The sequence below is a fragment of the Oryctolagus cuniculus genome, chromosome 8 (genome assembly GCF_964237555.1).
Source record: "Oryctolagus cuniculus chromosome 8, mOryCun1.1, whole genome shotgun sequence".
Classification (NCBI taxonomy): Eukaryota; Metazoa; Chordata; class Mammalia; order Lagomorpha; family Leporidae; genus Oryctolagus; species Oryctolagus cuniculus.
This window is the reverse complement of record NC_091439.1, coordinates 80,162,971-80,187,269: the sequence shown is the minus strand read 5'-3', so window position 1 is coordinate 80,187,269 and position 24,299 is coordinate 80,162,971. Positions and strand designations below refer to the sequence as shown.

General features: G+C 41.4%; 1 protein-coding gene across 6 annotated transcripts in view; it reads left to right on the top strand.

Annotated features, from left to right (window-relative positions):
* WDFY3 (WD repeat and FYVE domain containing 3) overlaps nucleotides 1-24,299 on the top strand; it is a 310,521-nt gene that overhangs the window by 27,980 nt on the left and 258,242 nt on the right. For 4 of the 6 annotated variants that reach the window (XM_070047894.1, XM_070047899.1, XM_070047900.1 and 1 more), the window contains one exon: nucleotides 7,307-7,400. The exons of 1 other annotated variant lie outside the window; for it this stretch is intronic. The gene's annotated coding sequence lies outside the window, so the exon portion shown is untranslated. Of the gene's footprint in view, nucleotides 1-4,386; nucleotides 4,488-7,306; nucleotides 7,401-24,299 lie in introns of those variants that run through there. One more of the 6 variants, XM_070047897.1, reaches the window with a different exon arrangement.

The window sequence follows — 24,299 nt, the reverse complement described above, 5'->3', positions numbered from 1 at the left end:
CTGCTGGCTCAATCCCCAGATGGCTACAATGGCTGGAGCTGAGCCGATCCGAAGCCAGGAGCTTCTTCCAGCTCTCCCATGCAGGTGCAGGGGCCCAAGGACTTGGGCCATTTTCCACTGGTTTCCCAGGCCATAGCAGAGAGCTGGGTTGGAAGTGGAGCAGACGGGACTGGACCCGGCACCCATATGGGATGCCAGCACTGCAGGCAGCGGCTTTACCCACTACACCACAGCACTGGCCCTGTCTGCATGGATTTTATGTTTTATGGGAAGACATAGACACACATGAATTGAAGTAAATAGGTGAATGGTAGTTGGTAACAGTGGAAAAAAGGAAGGAGATTAAAGAATTCTGGGAGCAGACTTGTTGCCATTTATTCACTTTTAAATTTATTTATTTGAAAGGCAGAGATAGGAACAGAGAGAGATAGGTCTCCCATCTAGGGCTGGAGTTGGCCAAAGACGAGACAGGAATTTGATCTGGGTCTCCCATGTAGCAGGGATCCAGGGATTTGAGTCTTTGTCAGGGTGCAAGTTAACATCAAACTGTTATCAAGAGCAGATCAGGGACTTGAACCCAGCACTTGAGCCCTGATATGGGATATGAGTGTCCCAAGCAGTGGCTTAACTTTTGCACCAAATCCCTACCCCTGTTGCCATTTTCAATGCAGTGGTTAGGAAACATTACCCAGGAGACATTGGAGCAAAGATCTGAAGATGGGGTGGGTGGTGTGTATAGAGACAGTCATCTTTTGGAAAAACATGTAGACAGAATAATAAGTATAAAGGCCCTAAGGCAGGTTCGTTCCTGACCTGTTAAAGAAATAGCAAGGAGGTTAGTAGGAAATGGGCCAAATTTGTAAGTTCTTTTATGATGTGTAAAAGAAATTGGCTTTTACTCTGAGATGGGAAGCCTTTGGGAGAATTTGAGAACAGTTGACACATGATATGATTTACATAAGGATGTCCGGTTCACTGGCTGTTTTGGTGAGAAGGGACCGAAGTAGGGTAAGGGAAGATGTTGAGGCCAGTTAACATTGACTCTGGTAAAAATCCAAGTGAGAGATAATACAGATTTTTATCAGAACATAAATGATAGATTCTGGCTATGTTTTATGGAGTCAGTGCCAAGAAAGAGCAAGAGCTTGAACATTAGATGTTAGGTGGAAGGAGAACTAACAAAGGAGGCTGAGGAGGAGTGGCCAGTGAGATAGATGCAATCCTTGGAGTTCTGGGAGCCTTACTGGTAAAGGGAATAATTAGTCTTGACTAATGCAGTAGGTAGATCACCAAAGACAAGAACTGGGTGGACAGGCTAAGTTTCAGTGGTGTGGTGTGGTGTGGAGTAAAAGTCTAACTGGAGTATGCTTACTTTGAATGGAAGTGTACTTTGTGACCTTTTGCAGAAAAGAAATGAGATGCTGGCCATCATCTCTAGAGGGGTGTGTTGAGTTAAAAGGTTTCTGTTGTTTGTTTTCTATTGATTGGAGATGTATCTGCCAATGTTTTTGTTTATTGGAAGGAAGAAATTGATGGAGAAAGAAGTGGGACTCTCTAGAGCAGTGCACTTGAATATGAGTGGGGACATAACATTTAGTGTCAAGGTGGAGGGGTTAGGCTTTGTTGTGATTCCTGAAATTCAAACAGAGTAAAAGGATACAGATTCAGGTGGATGGGTAAATGTCACGGAGATTCTGGAAAGTTCATTTCTGATTGCTTATATAAGAATCGAGTTTAGCAGATAGAGTGATTCAGGTTTTCTGTGGCTTTTAATTTTTTTTCCTGCGTGATTCTTTTCACCAGATGATCTGCCAGTATTCCTGGATGCCACAGAGGGCTGTAAAATCCTGGTTTAAATTATTTTTCAGAAAATTGTCATTTTGTTATTTAGTTTATTTACTATGTATATACACTTGGAGAGAAAGTCCTAAAAACCTTGGGGGACTATTTGAAAAAAAAAAAAAAATTGTTCTCATTGCCCTTTAAGTGAGAGTGTGATCAATTCAAAGACCCTTAGAACTCACCCAGCACGTTTCCAAGTTAAGTTTAAGAAAACCAACTCAAAGACATCGCGAGGCCAAGCAGGTGTAGCTAGTCATACATCCAAGTCTGCAATCCAAATCTCTGTGATGTTCCAATTTATATAGTTTAATTTTAAAATACAGTTATCATGTGTGTTTGTGTGTGTATGTGTATGTGTATACATTTAAACTCACCACTTCAACAACGAAATGGACTTATTCTAAATTGGAGATATGCAAAACATGAAATAAAAACATATTATGTCAGGGTAAAAATGAGTGCTTTCTAAATTGTAACCTAGGAAACCTTGATATCTGAAAACTAAATTATACTGCATATTGCAATTAAAATGCACTGAAATAATTTCAAAACATTTTCTTTTGATTGGATTTATATTAAAATGAAAGATTCTAAAGTTCGATTATGTAATATTTACAGTTTCTGATATCTAGATTGCATTTATATTCAAAGCTGGTTTGAGAGAAGCATTGGAATGCCGGCTTGCTGTTTCCAGTGGCCTGGCCGTTTGCTGTTCATGCCTCTGCTTCTCAATTTCCACATTGGTCTAATCCTGCTAGTTCAGAAGTGGGTAAGCCAAATAATCAGCACTGGAAATACACAAAATACACTGAAAATTTCTACAAAACAATAGGAGAAGGGTAAACTTAGGATGAAGGGCGTAAGATATAAATAGACATTTCCTCAGAAAGGAAACATGAATGAGCCAGTAAACATGAAGAAATGCTCAAACTCATTAGTCAATAAGAAGATGCAAATTAAATCCACAATTAAATGCCATTTTATAATCCAAACTAAGAAATGAATTACTATGAACTATGTGTTACTGATGGGGTTATAAGTTGCTAACCACACTTTGGGGAAAATAAAAAATTAGCATCACTATAAGAAATGGATTGTAGACATTCTCTTAAACTCCCATATATATGTGACTATTTAAGAGGAAACTTTGGAACATGTGGAACAGGAAATGTGTATCAGAACTTTCGTAACATAAATATTTATAATAGCAGAAGAAAATGTGAGGGAGGCATTTCATCTGCAGTAAAAGTGAACTACACTGGGGCCAACGCAGTGGACTAGTAAGTGAACCTCTGCCTGTGGCACTGACATCCCATATGGATGCTGGTTCTTGTGCTCTTCGAATCTCGGCTTCTCCGCTTCCAATCCAGCTCCCTGCTAGTGGCCTGGGAATGCAGTGGAAGGTGGTCCAAGTACTTGGGCCCTTTTATACCCACATGGGATATCCAGAAGAAGCTCCTGGATCCTGGCTTAGATCAGCCCAGCCATTTGGGGAGTGAACCGGAAGATGGAAGACCTTTCTCTTTGTCTCTCCCTCTCTCCCTCTGTTTATAACTCTGTCTCTCAAATAAATAAAATAGATGATGTCATAAATAAGAGTATCAATTGTTAAATCAACAACAGGAGTCACCGTGCACTTGCTCCCCATGTAGGATCTCTGTCCTTAATGTGTTGTACTATGCAAATTAACAGTAAAACTAATATTCAAACAGTACTTTATATTTTGTGTGTCTGTGTGGGTACAATCTGTTGAAATCTTTACTTAGTATATACTAAGTTGATCTTCTGTATATAAAGATAATTAAAAATGAGTCTTAATGAAGAATGGGATGGGAGAGGGAGTAGGAGATGGGATGGTTTGAGGGTGGGAGGGTGGTTATGGGGGTAAAAACCGCTATAATCCAATAAAAGCTTTCTAAAAAATCTTTAACAAAAATTGAACTACACTACGTGCAACAGTATGGATAAATCGGTAGGATGACATTGAATGATAAAAATCAAATCTTATAAGACAGAGCTATTTGATACTATTTTCATGGAATTCAAAAATAAGCAAAATGGAATTATATACTTTTTTTAAAAAGCAAAATAATAATAAACACAAAATGTAGACTTCTAGTTATAGGCTGGAGGCAAAACAGAGAAGGTGCATGGAACAGAGGAGGAGCAAATCAGTAGAGTAATGTCAGTAACTTTTAGATTCTTGAATTGCATCATGGATACCTGGATCTTCATTGTATTGTTTTGCTTCAGATAAAAATATATTACAATTAATTGTTGTAAGTATCAGTTAATGTATTAAAAATAATGAAGTTATACTCTGAAGTCACAATTTAGGTGACATTTCCTGCCACTTGAATTCCCAACAGCTGTCAGTAGTTCATTAGATGTGTCTTAATTTTCTTTAGAAAATATTTTTGTTGGGGGAAGGGGTGCTGGTTCACTCTCCACATGCCAGCAACAGCCAGGCCTGCCTGGGCAGGCAGACTGAAGTCAGGAGCAAGGAACTCAATCCAGGACTTCCACGCAGGTAGAAAGGACTCAAGTACTTGAGCTGTCACCAACTGCCTCCCATGGTAAGCACTAGAAGGAAGCTGGAAGCAGAAGTGGAACTAAGATTTGAACCAGGCACTCTGATACAAGATGTAGGTATGCCAAATGGTATCTTTTTTTTTTTTTTTTTTTTTTTTTTTTTTTTTTTTTTTTACAGGCAGAGTTAGACAGAGAGAGACAGAGAGAAAGGTCTTCCTTTTTCCGTTGGTTCACCCCCCAAGTGACCGCTATGGCCGGTGCATTGCGGCCGGCGCGCTGTGCTGATCTAAAGCCAGGAGCCAGGTGCTTCCTCCTGGTTTCCCATGCGGGTGCTGGGCCCAAGGACCTGGGCCATCCTCCACTGCACTCCAGGGCCACAGCAGAGAGCTGGACTGGAAGAGGAGCAACCGGGACAGAATCTGGCCCCTCGACCGGGACTAGAACCTGGGGTGCCGGTGCCGCAGGTGGAGGATTAGCCTATTGAGCCGTGGCACCGGCCCCAAATGGTGTCTTAATAACTGTGCCAAACGCCTGCCCCAACATACATCTTATTTGAAAGCCTTCTGTCTCATTAAAGCCTTCTTTGTCTTTAAGCCTTGTCAGCTAGCTGACAAGTCACACAATTAAAACTTGTTGGATGAATAATTGGAACAGTGGTTTGAGGAAATAGCTTAGAATTTTTCTTAGGTACCACCCCAAGAGTTAGAGTTATTTAAAAAATACTTTTCCTTCCTCTTCCAGCTGGTTCCTAGAAAATAAGAGTCAGATAAGAAGTGAGATAGATGGCAAAATTAGGTTATTATTGAACATATTTTTGAATGATATTGATTGTACTTCTATATATGAAAGCAATGTTACTGATTTTTTGAACTATTATAATGATACCATTAGAGATATTAAAAAAAGTTGTATGACAAAACTAGTTGCTTTTCTAAACTAGAATGTTATTAAAGTTGAAGCTATTCTTAGGCCTAACATTTTTTTTAAAAGTTGATTGATTGATTGATTGATTTGAAAGGCAGAGTGACAGAGGGAGAGAGGATGAGACAGAGATATCTTCCATTAGTTGGTTTACTCCCTAAATGGCTGCAATAGCCTGGGCTGGGTCAGGCCAAAGCCAAGATCCAGGAACTCCATTGTGGTCTCCCAGATGGCAAGGGCCTGAGCTATTTTCCTCTGCCTTCCCAAGTGCATTAGCAGAGAGCTTGATTGGAAGTGGAGCAGCTGGGAATTGACTGTCACTCTGATATGGGATTCTTGTGTTTCAGGCAGTGGCCTAACTTGCTATACCATAATTCCAACCCCACACGTGGCATTTTAGAGTTAGAAGGCCCATGGGAAATGGTCCTAGCTCCTCATTTTTTTTTTTTTTTCAATAAAGGAGCTTTGGAATTGAGGATGTAATTGGCTTTGACCATAGAACGTTTTGAGAACAGAATTAAGAAATATCAGAACCACAGTGGGGACTTAGCCTAGTGGGGCCAGTGTTGTGTTGTGGTGCAGAGTTAAGCCACTGCCCGTGGTGCTGGCATCCAAATGGGCATCCAAATGTTCAGGTCCCAGCTGCTCCAATTCCAATCCAGCTTCCTGCTAATGCATTTGGGAAGGGAGCAGAGGATGGCCCAATACTTGGGCCCCCGCCACTCACGTTGGGAGACCTGGGTAAAATTCCAGACTCCTGGCTTCAGTCTACCCAACCCCAGCTGTTGTGGCCATTTGGGAACTGAACCAGAGAATGGAAGATCTCTCTCTATATCTCCCTCTTTCTCTGTCACCCTGCCTTTCAAATAAATAGCTAAAGTTCTTAACAAATAAAATAAAAAGATACTCCCTATATTAGAGTGCCTGAGTTTGCTTACTGGCTCTGGCTTGTTATTTCAGCTTCCCACCAATGCAGACCCTGGGAGGCAGTGGTGGCAGCTCAAATAATTGAGTTCCTGGCAGCCTTTGCCATCCCCTGAATTTCTTTATTCTGTTCTTGTGTTTTAAGATCTATTTGTTTACTTGAAAGGCAGTGTTACAGAGAGATCGAGCTACCATCTGCTGGGTCATTCTTTAAGTGGTTGCAACCACCAAGGCTGGGCCAGGCTGAAGCCAGGAGCCAGGAATTCCATCAGGGTCCCCAACGTGGGTAGCAGAGGTCTGAGCACTGGGTCCATCTTCTGTCATTTTCCCAGGCACATTAGGAGGGAGCTGGATCAGAAGTGGAGCATCTGGGACTTGAACTGGTGCCCACATGGGTTGCCACGAGACAGGCAGGTTAATCCCATTGTACTACAACGCTGGCCTCTGCTGTCAAACAAACAAAACTCAGCATCTGGATTGCATGATTCAGAGACTAATGTTTTCCAAAGATAAAAAAAGAAATATTTGAGTATCCCATATGAAGCATACTAAATAACCTAAAGCTAGAATATGACCTTTCCTTGAGGAAATACTTTTTTTTTTAAACAAATTTTAAACAAATTAAACAAATCAGTTGAGCTCTGGACCACATGTATCTTCAGATGCTTGACAAATACACCGGAGAAATAATTTGAGTTTTTTTTTTTTTTTCTCCTTCAAAAGAGGCAGTGTGATGTACAAATGAATACTGGACTGAAGTGGGAGGAGTTGGGTTCTGAACTTGCTTCTGCCACTGAATAACTGTTTTGTCATTGGCTGTTTGCAGATCTCCAGGTCTCAGTTTCCTCACTAGCAAAACGACAAAGCTGAACTAAATGGTCTACAGAGACCAACTGTAAATAATCTTACATGTGTCATGGATTTTTTAATAGCAAATTTTATCTATTTTAAAGTGTTGTTATGTGTTCTGTTATTAAGCCAGTGAGGAGGTAAGGAGAGAAGCAGTAGAAAATGAGCAACTGAGGATGCTGAGTCAGCTTATATGCTGAATATAAACTAGATTTTCCTTGTATTTCCTTCATCACAGGTCTAATACTTCTCCACAGCTGCTTCAGGAAGAAAGTGCCTGCCATTCCTATCGTTTCTGCACAGGTTCATGCCAGCACAGAACAGAGAACCAGGTCAGTTTCAGGCTTGTTTCATCTACTGAAAAGGGAGTCAGGTACAGAATTGTGATTGTCCTTGTTGTGTCATTTCATAGTAGCAAGACCACACTGAACTGTGGTCCCAAAGTTCTGGGTTTCCATCCTCTTTTACCTAAACTCGGGGTTTGGTGAGCTTGGACAAGCGACTTTTTAATCTTAGTTTTCTACATTATAAAATGTTGTATTAAAATAATTTTAAGACTTATTTATGTATTTGAAAGGAAGAGTTACAGAGAGAGAGATCGAGAGAGAGAGAGAGAGAGATCTTCTATCTGCTGATTCACTCCCCAAATGGCTTCAATGGCTGGAGCTGGACCAGGCTAAAGCCAGGAGCCAGCAGCCTTTTCCTGGTGTCACATATAGAGCGAGGGAACCTAAGGACTTGGGCTATCTTCCGCTGCTTTCCCAGATGCATTAGCAGGGAGCTAGATGTGAAGTGGAGCAGCTGAGACTCGAACCAGCCCCCATATGGGATACCGGCGTCAGGGGTGGTGGTTTTACCCATTATGCCACAGCACCACCCCCGTATTAGAATAAATTTTTTTGAAGATTTGTTTATTATTTGAAAGGCAGAGTTAGAGAGAGGCAGAGGCTGAGGCAGAGGCAGAGAAAGAATCTTCCATCTGCTGGTTCACTCCCCAGATGGCTATAATGGCCAGAGTGTGCCAATCCAAAGCCAGGAGCCAGGAGCTTCTTCCAGGTTTCCCACAAAAGTGTAGGGACCCAAGGACTTGGCCATCTTTTATTGCTTTCCCAGGCCTTATCAGAGAGCAGGATCAGAAGTGGAGTGGCCGGCACTTAACCAGCACCTATATGGGATACAGGAACTGCAGGCAGCAGCAGGATACAGGAACTGCACAGCACCAGCCCCAATATTAGAATAAATTATCTTCACCTTTTTTTTTTTTTTTATTTGAGAGGTAGAGTTACAGACAGTGAGAGGAAGAGACAGAGAGAAAGGTCTTCCTTCTGTTGGTTCTCTCCCCAAATGGCCAGAATGGTCAGAGCTGTGCCCATCCAAAGCCAGGAGCCAGGTGCCTCTTCCTGGTCTCCCATGTGGGTGCAGGGGCCCAAGACTTGGGCCATTCTCCACTGCCTTCCCACGCCACAGCAAAGAGCTGGATTGGAAGAGGAGCACCTGGGACTAGAACCAGCGCCCATATGGGATGCTGGTGCCTTAGGCGGAGGATTAACCTAGTGTGCCACGGTGCCGGCCCCAATTATCTTCACTTTCATTTCTGGCTTTGAAATCATTGTTACTTTTATTATAGGTACTCATATGTGATAGAATCATGTTTTCAAAGCACCATTTCTCCTTTTTCCGCCCTGGGAAAGTCTGATTATTTTTAAAACACAGGCTTTGTAACCTATTGCATTGTATGTGGTTCCTTTGAGAGACCAATTGAAGCAGTAGGCCATGTTATGAGCTGCTTGAGAGTACTATGACTACCCAGCTGCCTTAGTTCTAGTGTTTTACTTTGTTGCTATTGAAAATTCTGCTTTACATGGAGTTATTAGTCTTGCCCTAATGTACATCAGCTTTAGACAGGGTACAATTTTGAATATGTGAGTTCTCAACTGAGTGTAGGTGACTGAATTCAAATTAGCTTAACTAGAGAGGGGAAGTTATCAGACTTTTAGGAGAATCCCAGGAGACACCACAGGATCCCAGGACAAAAATGCAGCCTGGCTGCACAGTGAGAACCCAGGGCCCAGATGCAGTCTGGTTTCCCACAGGCTCTCAGCAGAGTGCCTTTCTTTGCATGTCTGCTGCATTCTTCTCTGTCTCTTTGGGAACTGACTGAATTCACATTTCTATGCTTTGTGATGGGAAGCGCGGTTGCCACTGCCTACCTTTCAGTCTCACAGTCCAGACTCCCAGAGAAAGGCTACCTCTTAAATCCCCAATCCCAGATTTTCCAGAACAGGCTGATTCTTTAGTCAGATGCTCCTGTTCAAGTTGTGGCTTAGACAGGAAGATTTTGAAACTTATGCATTGGCTGTCTTCATTTCAAAGCCTGTTCTCTACAAAGAATCTAGTAATACTTTTTCCAGGTATATTTGCATTTTAATTGGGATCATACCTGGAGCTAAATTATATTTCTCAAATTGCATACAGGTGAAACCTTCAGGCCCATTATATTAAAATATAACATAAATGCAAGGAAAGAATTAGAAATTGAAAGACAGGATGGTTTTAGGGTTCATGAAATGGAAAAAAATAACCCAACTTAGTGTAGTTAGAGGAGGGCAGAATATCCAATATCTATTTCTAAGGTAGCAGTATTAAACAGAATAGATGAAGCAAGCAAAGGATACGCTTTTTTATTTTACTTTTTGAGAAAGAAGATCACAACAAAGCAGAAAGTACCATAAGGTAATAGTCCCAGCTCAGCTACCTGCTGTGGTTTTGGATAGTTAACATGTCCTCTGTGCACTTCAGTGTGTTCAAAGTCTAGCATTCTGACTCACCACCTGTGTGACCCTAACTTCTGCACTCCTAGTTCTTTTTTTTTAAAGAAAGATTTATTTGTTTCAAAGTCAGAGAGAGAGAGACCTTCCACCTACTGGTTCAATCCCTAAGTGGCCACAATGGCCAAGACTGACCCAGGCTAGAACCAGGAGCCAGTAGCTTCATCCAGATCTTCTGTGGGTGGCAGGGGCCCAAACACTTGAGCTATCTTCTGTTGCTTTTCCCAGGCCATTATCAATGAGCTGGATCCAAAGTGGAATATCCAGGACCTGAACTGGTGCCCATATAGTGTGCTAGCCCAGACACTCATTTTTTCATCTTTGTTAGAATTGTATCTACAAATCACATCGGGTTTGTTAAAAACTAATTAAAAGTTAGAAGAAAACGTCATTGATAGTGGTGGTAGTGGTCCATAGGGTTGTTGTGACAATTCATGTATGTAGAGTGTTCAAACAGCATCATCATCAGTTTTTGAAATGAATTTATCTTATATGATTGCAAGGGTCCCAGCTCACTAAACATCTGTGGTTCTAAGGTGTTCTAATATGGACTGATACCTTTTTTCTGAGTAAAGACCTTGGGCATCTACTTGAGTCGCACAATGAGGCTAATATTAGTACTGTCAATAAAGATTAATTTGAAGTCTGTCATTGTGTTAGCTATCGATGGTCTATGCATTCGTTTATTGGGGTTGCTGTAACAAAGTATTAGAAACCTGGGTGCTTAAACCACAGAGATGTGCTCTCTCGCAATCTGGAGGCTGGAAGTCTGAAATCTGGGTATTGGCTGTGGGCTGGTCACCTCCTTCTTGAAGTCTGTGAGGGAAGGATTTTTTCCAGGCCTCTCTGCTGGGCTTTGATGGCCGTCTTTTCCCTCTATTTCTTCACATCATCCTCCCTCCACGCTCCCTCTGTGCCCAAATCCATCAGTCATACTGGATTAGGGCCCACCCTAGTGACTTCATTTTAACTTGATTTTCTCTCCAAGTGAGTAAAGATCTTCTCTCCAAGTAAGATCGCATTTGGAGGTACTAGGGGTTAGAAGTTAAACATATGAATTTGGCAGGCGTGGAGGCACAATTCAACCTTTAGCACTACATAGCAAGTTACCCCAGTGACCAGCAGCTTAAAACAAACATCTCAGTTTTTGTTGATTAGAAATCCGACTGCAGTTTAGCTGGGTCTCTTGGCTCAGGGTCTCTACCAAAGCTACACTCAACATGTGTGCTAGGGTAGGAATCGCATCTGAAAGTCCCGTGGGAGGATCTGCTTCCAGGTTGCCTGCATGGTTGTTGGCAACATTTAGTTCTTCACCGGGATTTGGCCTTGAATGGGCTGTTCACCTGAAGCCTGCCGAAGCTGCTTGCTCTACTGGGCTTTCCTGTGACACAGCTCAGGCTGAGGCAGAAGCTTCCATTAGAGTAAGCTCCAGAGAAGAGGGTAAGCAAGAAGAAAGGCCTTTTTTATTACAAAAACTTCTGGAAATGGATAGATTGATGACTAGATTTCAGGTTTTAGAGTCTATAAGAAAAATTGTGTGGGGCCAGTGTTGTGGCACGGTGGGATAAATCACCACTTAGCTGGTCCTACTTGTTCCACCTTTTTTCTTTTTTAAAAAGATTTGTTTATTTATTTGAAAGGCAGAGCCACAGAGAGGTGGAAGAAGAGAGAGAGGTCTTCCACCCTCTAGTTCACTGCCCAGATGGCCGCAACGGCCAGAACTGTGCTGATCCAAAGCCAGGAGTTTCTTCCAGGTCTGCCACACGGGTGTAGGGGCCCAAGAGCTTGGGCCATCTTCTACTGCTTTCCCAGGCCATAGCAGAGAGGTGGATCAGAAGTGGAGCAGCTGGGTCTTGAACCGGTGCCCATATGGGATGCTGGCATTGCAGGTGGCAGCTTTACCTGCTGTGCCACAGTGCTGGCCCCTGTTCCACTTCTGATCCAGCTTCCTGCTAATGTGCCTGGGAAGACAGCAGGTTATGGCTCAAGTTTTAGGACCCAGCCATCCACATGGCATGGAGTTTCTGGCTCCTCCATGGTATCCCTAGCTCCTGGCTTTGACCTGGCCCACCCCTGGATGTTGAAGCAATTTGAGGAGTGATCCAGTGGACGAAAGATCACTCTCCCCCAACCCCTTTCTGTTTCCCTATCCTCCTGTATCCGTTGCTCTGCCTGTCAAATGAATCTTTTGAAGAAATAGTGTTGTATATTTTATGGGTAAGAAAAATATGACTCAGGGGCTGGCGCCATGGCACACTAGGTTAATCCTCCGCCTGCAGCGCCAGCATCCCATATGGGTGCTGGTTCTAGTCCCAGTTGCTCCTCTTCCAATCCAGCTCTCTGCTTGTGGCCTGGGGAAGCAGTGGAAGATGGCCCAAGTGCTTGGGCCCCTGCACTCACGTGGGAGACCAGGAAGAGGCACCTGTCTCCTAGTTTCAGATCAGTGTAGCTCCGGCTGTTGTGGCCGTTTGGAGAGTGAACCAATGGAAGGAAGACCTTTCTCTCTGTCTCTGTCTCTCTCTCTCTCTCTCTCTCACTGTCTGTAACTCTACCTGTCAAATAAATAAACAAATAATCTTTTAAAAAAAGAAAAATATGACTCAGAAATGACAGTATAGAATATTCTTTCTTTTCTAAAAATATGTATCAGGAGAATTAAAAAAGTTCAGGGAAGGGGGCCAGTGCCATGGCTTACTTGGTTAATCCTCCGCCTGCGGTGCTGGCATCCCATATGGGCGCTGGTTCTATTCCCGGTTGTCCCTCTTCCAGTCCAGCTCTCTGCTGTGGCCTGGGAGTGCAGTTGAGGATGGCCCAAGTGCTTGGGCCCTGCACCCGCATGGGAGACCAGGAGGAAGCACCTGGCTCCTGGCTTCGGATTGGCGTAGCGCTGGCCATAGCGGCCATATGGTGGGTGAACCAACGGAAGGAAGACCTGTCTCTCTGTCTCTCTCTCTCACTGTCTAACTCTGTCTGTCAAAAAAAAAAAAAAAAAAGAAAAAAAAAAGAAAAAAGAAAGTTCAGGGAAGAGATGCAAGAAAATATAAGTGGAGAAGCATAATTCAAGTGAAGTTTAAATTGCAAAATATAAACATTTTTGTAACTGGAAAAATTTTGGAAATAAGATAGCATCACTAAATAGAGTTTTAGGATTTTAAAATGTAATTATATTTTCCTTTATTTCAAAAAATGGTACTTAAAATTTAGGACTTAAAAACACATGCTAATTATTTTAATCACCATTTTATACCCTGTAGAACTTTTTCATTTTTTGCATACTTTTATTTAATGGGATAGAGCCTGGAGTTTCTATGCTCACATCATAGAATTGATTTTTGAGCTCTGACTATCCTTGGTTAGCACTTCAGTTTTATTTAGGGGACAAATTATGCCATCAGTCTTTATTAGCAGTGTGATAAAAAAAATTGTATAATGAATTCAAAACAGATAACAGTAAAAAATAATATGCATAAGACATGTTTGGCGTCCTAAACTTAATTTCATAGTTTCAATCATGATATCATTGATTACTTCTATTTGCCCTAGGACAGATTTCCTAAGCTCTTATTTCTGCATCTATAAAATATGTTTATTAATAGTACTTGTTTGAAGTGTTGAAGGATGCGTCTTACTTGGTTTCCTAGTGCTGTAACTGAATATGACAAACTTGGTGTTTTATAAGAAAAAGAGGCTTATTTGCCTCCCGTTCTGAATGCTGGGAAGTTTAAGATTTGGCAGTTTTATTTGGAGAGGTGGTAAGCAAGCACTGGTAGGGGACTCTGCAGAGCCCCAGGTGGCTGAGAGGGTTCTCACAGGGGTCCTAGCTCAGGACTCTCCTCCCCTCTACAAGCCACAGTGCCATAGAGAAGTCCCCACACTTACAGTCTCATTCAACTTTAATTACTTCCCAGAGTCCCCACCTTCAGATACCATGCCGAATGAAGTTTCTGCCTTCTTAATACCTCACAGTGGGGATTAGATTTCAGCATGTGTTTTCAAGGGGATATTCAAACCATAGCAGGATTAAATGTGATCATGTCTGTAAGGGGCTTAACACATGCCTGAGACAGGTAAAAGCCAAATTTATGTTGGCTGCCATTTGTTGGTACAAGCATCAACCTTGTGTCTGATGTTTGAAGGTTGCATTATAAACAAAATAATGTCCATGGCTAAGGGTATTATATATCCCTTTGTGCATAGTTGATTGAGTTCACATGTTATTATATACTGACTTCATTTTTATAAAGTAGAATACAGTTTACATAAAAGGATATGATTCAGTTATTGACTCAAAAAGGGGAAAAGAGAATAGAGGAAATAGGTGTGCTTCCTGAGGTAGTATTTTGTAGTCACTAAATACACTTTGAAAAATTACAAGTACTAGAGTATTTTTATGTAGTTATTTATTATTTTATTTTTAAAGGCACTTGTTTGAAAGTCAGAGTTACACAGAGAGAGGGGAAGAGACAGAGACAGAGACAGAGAGAGAGAGAAATCTTCCATCCACTGGTTCACTTCCAAAACGTCTAGGGCTGGGCCAGGCAGAAGCAGAGAACCAGGAACTTCTTCTAGGTCTCCCACATGGGTGCAGGGTTTCCAGGCACTTGGGCCATCTTTGCTGCTTTCCCAGGCACATTAGCAGGGAACTGGATCAAAAGTGGAGCAGCCTCAAACTGTTGCCCAAATGGGATGCTGGTGTTGCAGGTGGTGGCTTTTTTATTTTAAATTTTATTTATATAAATTTTATTTTTATTTTTAAAATATGCCACAATGCTGGTCCCTATTTTGTTTTTGAACTCTGTTAACCTCTAGCCACCATCTCTGGTTTTTGTTGTTTTGGCTAAGGGAAAAGGCCAGGGAGGAGAGATGCTCCTTCTCTCTGTATTCCTGTGAAGAACACATCTTGCTGGTCCTGTGTCCCCTGTGTTCCTGTGAGTGCCCCATGTGTGAGCCTCAGTTTGTGAAGAGCTCTACCAAAGGGCATCTTTCTGTGTACTAATCTGGTTGCGAGATGACTGTGTGCACTTGGTAGCTTCCTAAGAGAGCTCCTTCTCCCTTTACAATACGGATCTCTGTCTAACTGAAGGGAAATACAGAATTTAGGAGAAAGTTTCCTAATCACAAACATTTTGCCCCTAATTTTGTTAGATGTCAATTTTGCCTTTGCATGAGCACTATTTTGGTAAATGAAAATGAGGAAGACGACTGGTCTCCTTCAGGGTTTGTAAATGTAAGTGGTGGAGTAGGAAGACAGGAGATGGGGGAAAGCTGAAATACAAGCTGTTGGACTGTTCCGTCTCCTTTATATATACTGGGAGGAACTTCAAAAAGCCTTGGCTAGAATCATATATTTGAAAGTAAAGATTCAGTACTGAGTAAGGGTTTTTTAAAATACGTAAATATGTCTACTTGCTAAATGAAAATCTTGAGTTATAGCATTACCTGATTTCAAAGCAAACATGGAAGAAAATATGGTTCTTTTTCATTTTTGCCTTTTTGTCCACTAATTATTTTGGATTTTCCTTCTAAAAATTAGGATTTTTGATTCTTTCTCCCTCAAATAGATGAAATTATTTGCAATGCTCTCCGTCTCTTGCTTCTGCCTTTCTTCTATGTCTTTTCTTCTTTTACCTAATTTCTGATCTTTGAGTTTGATTCTTTTATATTTGGTTTCATTACATGTTTTGTGAAAAGCAAATCATGTACTTCCTTTTCATGGTGCAAGAATTGTTCTGTGCCTTACAAGATCTCCAGCTGTTTCTTAACTGTATAATTGTCTACTACAAAAATGTTTCAAAAACTCCTTAGGAGTGAATTTTTATAGTCACCTCGGAACCAGTCATGGTTCAAATGAAAACTTCATTAGATCAGAGTGAGATTTGTTTTTTGCTTTGTTTGGTTTGGTTTTTTTAATCCTTACCTTCTTCTAACATAGTAGATAATCCTGATGCTTTGCTCTAAGTGATTGGGCATTCAGGAATAAGGACTTCCTTTTGTGGTCAGGATTATTCAAAAAAACCTTTTTACAAAATTTTATCAGAAAGCAAGGTGTGCCTCAAAGGTTTATTGTTGTGGAGGTCCTGTTATTGATTTTGATAGCCTGGAAGATTAGAGTATTTTTATTCAGGCTTATTTTTGCCTCTTCTGTTTTCTAGATCATTTATTTTTATATTTTTCAATTTATGCACCTGCTAAAGAATTGTCTTATTAAATGAATTCAGTTTTGTAATGTCATGGATATATTTGAATCTACCCCCTTCATCTGAATAACAGCTAATGATAATAAAAATAATATTAATAGTAGCTAGCATTTACTGTTCCTAAGGCTTTTTTAAAACATGCTTTACATCTTTTATTCTTCCTAAAAACCTATGAGATAGACTCTATTATTATTCTAATTTTGTGCTATTAGAAACAGGCATAATAAGTTGCTTAAGGCTAGATTGGGAAATAGCAGGATCAGGGGCCAGTGCTGTGGTACAGTGGGTTAATGCCCTGGCCTGAAGCACCAGCATCCCATGTGGATGCTGGTTTGAGTCCCGGCTGCTCCTCTTCTGATCCAGCTCTGTGCTATGGCCTGGGAAAGCAGTTGAAGATGGCCCAAGTCCTTGGGCCCCTTGTACCTAAGTGGGAGACCCGGAAGAAACTTCTGGCTCCTAGCTCCGGCCGTTGCCCCCATCTGGGGAGTGAACCAGCAGGTGGAAGACCTCTCTCTCTGTCTCTACCTCTCTCTATTACTCTGTCTTTCAAATAAATAAAATAAATCTTAAAAAAAAAAAAAAACACAAATAAAATAGCAGGATCAGGATTCAAACCTAAGGTCCTGGCTCCTGGACTCATGTGTTGACTGCTCTACTACCCTGCATCTCTAGTATATAGAGAAGCATATCACTCATTCTTTCTTTAGCCTGTAAGAATGTTATGTATTCTTACTATACAGAAGCTCATATTTGAAGAAGATAGCCTGTAATATTCATTATATTAAACATAGGTTTCAAGCATTTTATTCAGTTGCTGAGAAAAGTAAGAAAATGGATAGTAATAAAAAAAGTTTGGTTCAGAATGATTTGCTCTGTCTTCTCCAGTGACCCTGTATAAGACTGAAATCCTATCTGAGGGAAGAATTGTCGCTCCCCCTCTTTGTGGAGGAGCGACACTAAACCCTGCCTAGGCTTCATATCCGAGTCACGGCACCATTATGTCGCTCCCCCTCTTCGTGGAGGAACGACACAGGACCCTGCGTTGTTCTTTTGTTTGCTCAGCCCTCCCCGGGTTTGCTGCTGGTTCTTCCCGGGTTGGCTACCGTCCCTTCCACCTCCGTGGAAGGGCGGTTCCCCCTGCCACTTTTCCCCACTTCCGCGGGGGAGCGGCACACCGCCGGCCGGCTCTCTCGGTGGCTGCACAGGTGTTCCTTCAGATAGATGTTCCCGGTGCATGTTGTCTCTCTCCTCCTTTATAGTCCTCTTCCACCAATCCCAACTCTGCTACCCACACGCCGAGTACGCTGCTCTCCTCCAATCAGGAGCAGGTCCTACAGTTTATTGGTTGAACTGGAGGCAGCTGTGTAGAAGCTGTTTCCTCCTCTCCCAGCGCCATATTGTGGGAGAGCAGATGCATAGAATAAGTCTTAATTCCAGTAACTTAGTCTAGCCCGAGTTGCTCCCAGTTGCTCCCCACAAGAATCTATTGATTTGTCATTGGATCCCAGGCTCTGCTATGTCCTAATCATATTTTCGGCATTTACTATGCAATTTTAACTCATGTGCTTCCTTTAGAGGTTCTGAATCTAACTAGATGTCCTTAAAGTTTTTTTTAAAGTTGTTTTGACAGCAATTGTCCTAGTGCCAAATACTGAAGAACTTAAGTACAGGAAGTCCAGCCAGGCTTCCTGGGAACTAAATATTTTTAGGTGTCTATTCATTGGTTTTTCTGAAGTTGCTTGTCTTCGTGTTTTTGCCGAATGATTTTCTCTGATTTCTTATCAGCATACAGTGATCAATCATGAGTGTTAACTTCAGCCAGTTTGCAACATCCATAGACAATTACCGTGTTTATCATATTCTAAACTTGGACTTGCTAGGACAAAGAATCCATTTAGCCTGTGTTATGAAGGATGTATGGTACTGTTAAGTTGACTGCTGTTGGCAGAGCCCAGTTACGTGTTCACAGCAGTTTTGCCTTTTCAGTAAGTGGGGAAAATGCAGGCATCTGATGAAGGGATTATGTGCAGGAAGAAAATAGATATCATTCATCTGGTGACTGAAGAAACCCATTATCCTTGAAAAAAGTTTGGAAATTTAAATTTGATACAGCCTTAAGTTATTAATTTGAGTAAGCCCTTTGCTTTTGACATAATAGGTGTTGGGATTTTGAGGCAAGCCTAATTTTCATAGCTCTAAGTTTATGACTGTGGAATGGGAGTACATTTTATTTTTTAACTTTTATTTAATAAATATAAGTTTCCAAAGTACAGCTTATGGATTAGAATGGCTTTTTCCCCCCATAACTTCCCTCCCACCTGCCACCATCCCATCTCCCGCTCCCTCTCCCATTCTATTTGCATCAAGATTGATTTTCAGTTATCTTTATATACAGAAGATCAATTTAGTATGTATTAAGTAAAGATTATAACAGTTTGCACCCACACAGAAACACAAAGTGTAAAATACTGTTTGAGTACTAGTTATAGCATTAATTCACATTGTATAACACATTAAGGACAGAGATCCTACATGAGGAGTAAGTGCACAGTGACACTCTTGTTTATGACGTCAGTAATCACCCTAGGCTCTTGTCATGAGTTGGCCAAGGCTATGGAAGCCTTTTGAGTTCGCTGACTCTGATCTTTTTTAGACAAGGTCATAGTCAAAGTGGAAGTTCTCTCCTCCCTTCAGAGAAAGGTACCTCCTTCTTTGATGACCTGTTCTTTCCACTGGGATCTCACTCACAGAGATCTTTCATTTAGGGTTTTTTTTTTTTTTTTTTTTTTTTTTTTTTTTCCCCCAGAGTGTCTTGGCTTTCCATGCCTAAAATACTCTCATGGGCTCTTTAGCCATATCCGAATGCCTTAAGGGCTGATTCTGAGGCCAGAGTGCTGTTTAGGACATCTACCCTTCTATGAGTCTGCTGTGTATCCCACTTCCCATGTTGGATCATTCTCTCCCTTTTTAATTCTATCAGTTAGTATTAGCAGACACTAGTCTTGTTTATGTGATCCCTTTGACTCTTAGACCTATCATATGATCAATTGTGAACAGCAATTGATCACTTGGACTAGTGAGATGGCATTGGTACATGCCACCTTGATGGGATTGAATTGGAATCCCTTGGCACGTTTCTAACTCTACCATTTGGGGCAAGTCAGATTGAGCATGTGGGAATACATTTTAAATCTAATTTGATAGTAAAAATAGTGTGTGAATCTAAATGAATGAATTTTTCAGCTGCAGTGGGTTAAGCTGCCATCTACAACACAGGCATCCCATATCAGAGTTCTGGTTCAAGTCCTAGCTGCTGTGCTTCTCATCCAGCTTCCTGCTAATGGACCTGGGCAGATGATGGAAGATGGCCCAAGTACTCCTGGACCCATGCCACCACAGAGGAGACCCAGACAGAGTTCCTGGCTCTTGGCTTCGGCCTGGCCCAGCCCTGGCTGTTGCAGTCATTTGGGTAGTGAACCAGATGGTGTAAGATTTTTCTCTCTCTGTGATATAATAAATAGATTTTTTAAAAAAAAATGAGTTTTTCAATCATATCTTATAACTTTTTCAAATTGTCCCTTTTTTTTCCAATCCCCATCAAGTTGTGTGTCTTTCTTTTTTCCTTTTTAAAGATTTGTTTATTTGAAAGGCAGAGTTATAGAGAGCCAGAGGCAGAGAGAAAGAGAGAGGTCTTCCATCAGCTGGTTCATTCCCTAAATGACCACAATGGCCAAAACTGCTCCTCTCTGGAGCCAAGAGCCAGGAGCTTGTTCCAGATTTCCCTTGTGGGTACAGGACTTGGACATCTCCTACAGCTTTCCCAGGCCGAAACAGAATGTTGGGTTGGAAGTAGAGCAGCCAGGACTTGAGCCGGCGCCCATATGGGATGCTGGTACTGCAAGCGGCAGCTTTACCTATTATACACGGTCCCATAATTTTTTTTTAAAGATTTTATTTTATTAATTTGACTGGTAGAATTACAGACAGTGAGAGAGAGAGACAGAGAGAAAGGTCTTCCTTCCCTTGGTTCACTCTCCAAATGGCCACAATGACTGGAGCTGTGCTGATCCGAAGCCAGGAGCCAAGAGCTTTCTTCCTGGTCTCCCATGTGGGTGCAGGGGTCCAAGCACTTGGGCTATCTTCTGCTGCTATCGCAGGCCACAGCAGAGAACCGGACTGGAAGAGGAGCAACCGGGACTAGAACTGGCACCCATATGGGATGCTGGCGCCACAGGCAGAGGATTAACCTAGTGTGCCACAGCACCCCATAATTGTATTTTAAAGAAGCATAAGTCCTTTAAAAATTCCAGCTGTTTTCTGTGGAGTATACTACAGCAATAAACTTTTTCTGTAGTCATGCACCTCCTTTCTGCATGCTCTGGTTAAGGCTGAGGTCTCAGGCTGATTTGGCCTTTTAAGAATAGGGAAAAAGGTTTTTACTGAATAATTAGTAGAAGAGAAAAAGAACATCTGTGGTAGTTTGTAAGGCACATGCAAATAATTCAGATTTAATTTATAGATTTCATGAAAATATAATTTTTTCCCTTACCTCTTGCCTACCTTTAGAAGACATTCTAGTGGGGATGATGAACCATATAGTTTAAGGAAGGATTTGTGCCACATAACCATATTGGTCATGTTTGGTAACATGGGAGCATTCTGTGGCTTTAGACTTAAGAATTGATGATGTAACACTTTTATTTGTAGAAGAAGAGATAGTCATAATTTTGTATACTCATTTTACAATCTAACTAGAGTGATAACTCATTCTGAGATTTAGCAATTAGCACTTGGAAGTTTATTTCTGCTCTACCATGATTACTAAAAATCTAAAAGTGGAAACTGCTCAGTGTACCCCTTCCCCAGCCTTTTAAAATCTGATTTCATATTTGAAATTTTTGAATATACACAAAAGTTTAATGATTAAAGCAGTGAACATCCAAATAAAATACCTTCAATCCTGATTTTAAAAGTTACCAATAATTTGTCATCTATATCTTCATTGTGTATTTGCACATTTCAGGAACAGGATGAGCTGTTTACTTTGTGACATTTCACTCATAAATACTTCAGTATGAATCTCCCAGAGATAAGGAATTTTTGTTACAAGACTGCTATATTAGCATATTTTAGAAAGTATAAATCTGTATAGTTATATTAAATCTGATTCAATCTAATTTCCTTCATTGTTCCCATAATTGCTTTTGTAAGTGTTTTCAAACAGTGATCTACTTAAACTAACATATCGCATTTGTTTGTCTCTTTATTCTTCAAAACCTAGGTTAGTTTCCTTTATGTTCTCTCTCCTTATCTCTACCACCTTTTTTTTAATGATGGCTATTTGAAGAGAGTATAGATCAAATTTCTTATAAATATCTGTATTCTGCATTTTTCTTTTTTAAACGATTTATTTGTTTATTTATTTGAAAGAGTGGCAGCAAGAGAGGGAGAGACACAGAGATCTTCCATCCACTGGTTCATTCTCCAAGTGGCAGTACTGGCCAGAGCTGAGCCAAGCCAAAGCCAGGTGTCAAGAGCTTCATCTGGGTCTCCCGGGGGGTGGTAGTAGGAGCCCAAGCACTTGAGCCATTCTCTGCTGCCATCCCAGGCCGTTAGCAGGAGCTGGATCAGAAGTGGAGCAACTGGGGTTCAAATTGCAGCTGTATGTGGTGCTGGTGTTGCAGGCAGTGGCTTTACCTGCTGTGCCACAATGCCAGCCCCTCACCATTTGTTTCTTCCTGGTGTCTGCCTAGTAAAGTTGGAAAATATTTCTGTCACAGGAGCATAGATAGTAGGAAAAAATAGTCCCAGGAATTGGATAGTGATTGCAAGTAGTTATTGCTTAACTGAGGATAATAAATGAGAACAATTAATAAAGTTTTCTGGCTGGCACTATGGCTTACTAGGCTAATCCTCCACCTGCAGCGCTGGCACGCTGGTTTCTGGTCCCGGTCAAGGCGCCAGGTTCTGTCCCGGTTGCTCCTCTTCCAGTCCAGCTCTCTGCTGTGGCCCAGGAATGCAGTGGAGGATGGCCCAAGTGCTTGGGCCCTGCACCCGCCTGGGAGACCCGGAGGAGGCACCTGGCTCCTGGCTTCAGATCGACGCAGCATGCTAGCTGTAGCGACCATTTGCGAGGGTGAACCAACAGAGGGAGGGAAGACTTTTCTCTCTGTCTCTGTCTCTCTCTCTCACTGTCTAACTCTGCCTGTCAAAAATAAATAAATAAATAAAGTTTTCTTTCAGGTTATTGGAGTAGAAGTTGGAAAAAGAATAGGAGAGAAAGGTTAATAAGGAGAACACATGGATGGCATTATGTGAATTTCTTGATAAAAAGGTATGAGGATTGTGGGATCACTGTCCTCCATACCTAGCGGGTGAGGTGTTCCTTCTGTTTAGGGTGAGTGGTTGAATGAATGAACTAGTACCATTGGACTTTCCACACTGACTGTGGGAACACAGTGGACCAGGTCAGCTTGTCTCCTATTGGAAAAGCAAAGGAAGTGTGGGAGTTAGACCTCTCAGAAGTATGTTCAGGAGGCTTTGTATTGAAGTACATGTTTAATATTAATATATTGTACTGCTGCTTCTTAGAAGTTTTCAAGGACAAATTTGGAGCCGTGATCTTATACTGTGGCTACATCTATATGTATTATAATGATTGTGTGGGTATGTGGTGGGAAAAAGTTTCAGAATCCAAAGATTTTACATTAAAATCCTGTTTCAAGCATAGGCATTTGGTCTAGTGGTTAAGCTGCCTGCATCCCATATCAGAGTGGCTGTGTTCAGTACCCAATTCTGGCTCCTGTTTCCTGCTTCCTGCCAGTGTAGACCCTGAGAGGCTCTAGAGATGACACAGGTAATTGGGTTCCTGATACACACGTGGGAGATTCAGTTCCCAGCTTACTGCTTCAGCCTTGGTCAGCCCTAGCTATTATGGGCATTTGGAGGGTGAAGCAACTGAATGGGTGCTCTCTGTCTGTCTTTGACTCTCCAATTAGGCAAATGAAAACATCCTGTTTCAGACCCATACCAGCTAAGCAACTTTGCTGAAGTGCCCTGGCCTCCCACTTTGTTTCCTTCTTTGTGGTGAGGAAGCAGCCTAGTGTAGGGGAAAGGGTAAAGGCTTTAGAGTAAGACAGACCTGTTTGTAAAAGCCTGGTTCTTCTGGTTACTAGCATGTAACCTTGGGCTTCTTAACTTCTCATGTTCTCATTGTTCTCTTTTGTAGAAACGTGTTGATAATAGCTACCTCATGTCATTATGTTAGGACTAGAGATAGTTTGTGGAAGCATAGACTGTGGATTCTACACACTTGGCATATGTTCATTGTGTTGCCATAAGATTGTCATGAGGATCAAGTTAAATAGTCAAATAAATATAAAATTCCTTTGTAAAAAAAGTCATTCAGAAAACCTAGCTAGTGCCTTTGAAATAGAATGTGGATATAGTTATGTTCTTATTTCCATTCATTTTATCTTGTAGAGATCCTCAGTGATAGTATCCTAATACATACTGTAAATGCTAGAAAATAACATCTTAGAAATTTGTTTCTAAGAAAATAGAATAGTAAAGTATAAAAATTTTTATGGGGCTAGCATTGTGGCACAGTAGGTTAAGCTGCTTCTTGGGATGTCCACAACAGCCAGGGCTGGGCCAACCTGAAGCCATGAGCCTGGAACTCCATCTGGGTCTCCCATATTGGAGGCAGAGGCCCAGATAGTTGGACCATCTTCCATTGCCTTCCCAGGCTCATTAGTAGGGAGCTGGATCAGAAGCAGAGCACTGGGTGCTAACACTTGGATTTGGGATGCTAGTGTTGCAAGTGAAAACTTAACCTGCTGTGTCACAACACTGGCCCCTTGGAGCTGAGTTTTAAACCTAGGCACTTTACTGTGGAATGAAAGCATCCCAACCAGCCTCTTAATCACTAGATCGAGTACTGGTCCCTGTTTTCCCTTTTGATGTACTTTGTAAAAATTTGTTGTATTAAAAAAAATTCATACAAACAAGTTATTTCAGTTTGACAGTAGGGAAAATACCACCTAGCTCATAGGGATAACAATCATTAAATATTGTTACTCAGTTGGGATCTTTATTTTTGACGTTTGAGAGGTAGTTTATAGAACCAGCTGCTGTGTATCTATTAATATTACAGATTGATAAGGACTTGATTAAGTATCTGATTATCTTTTACTATTTTATTATC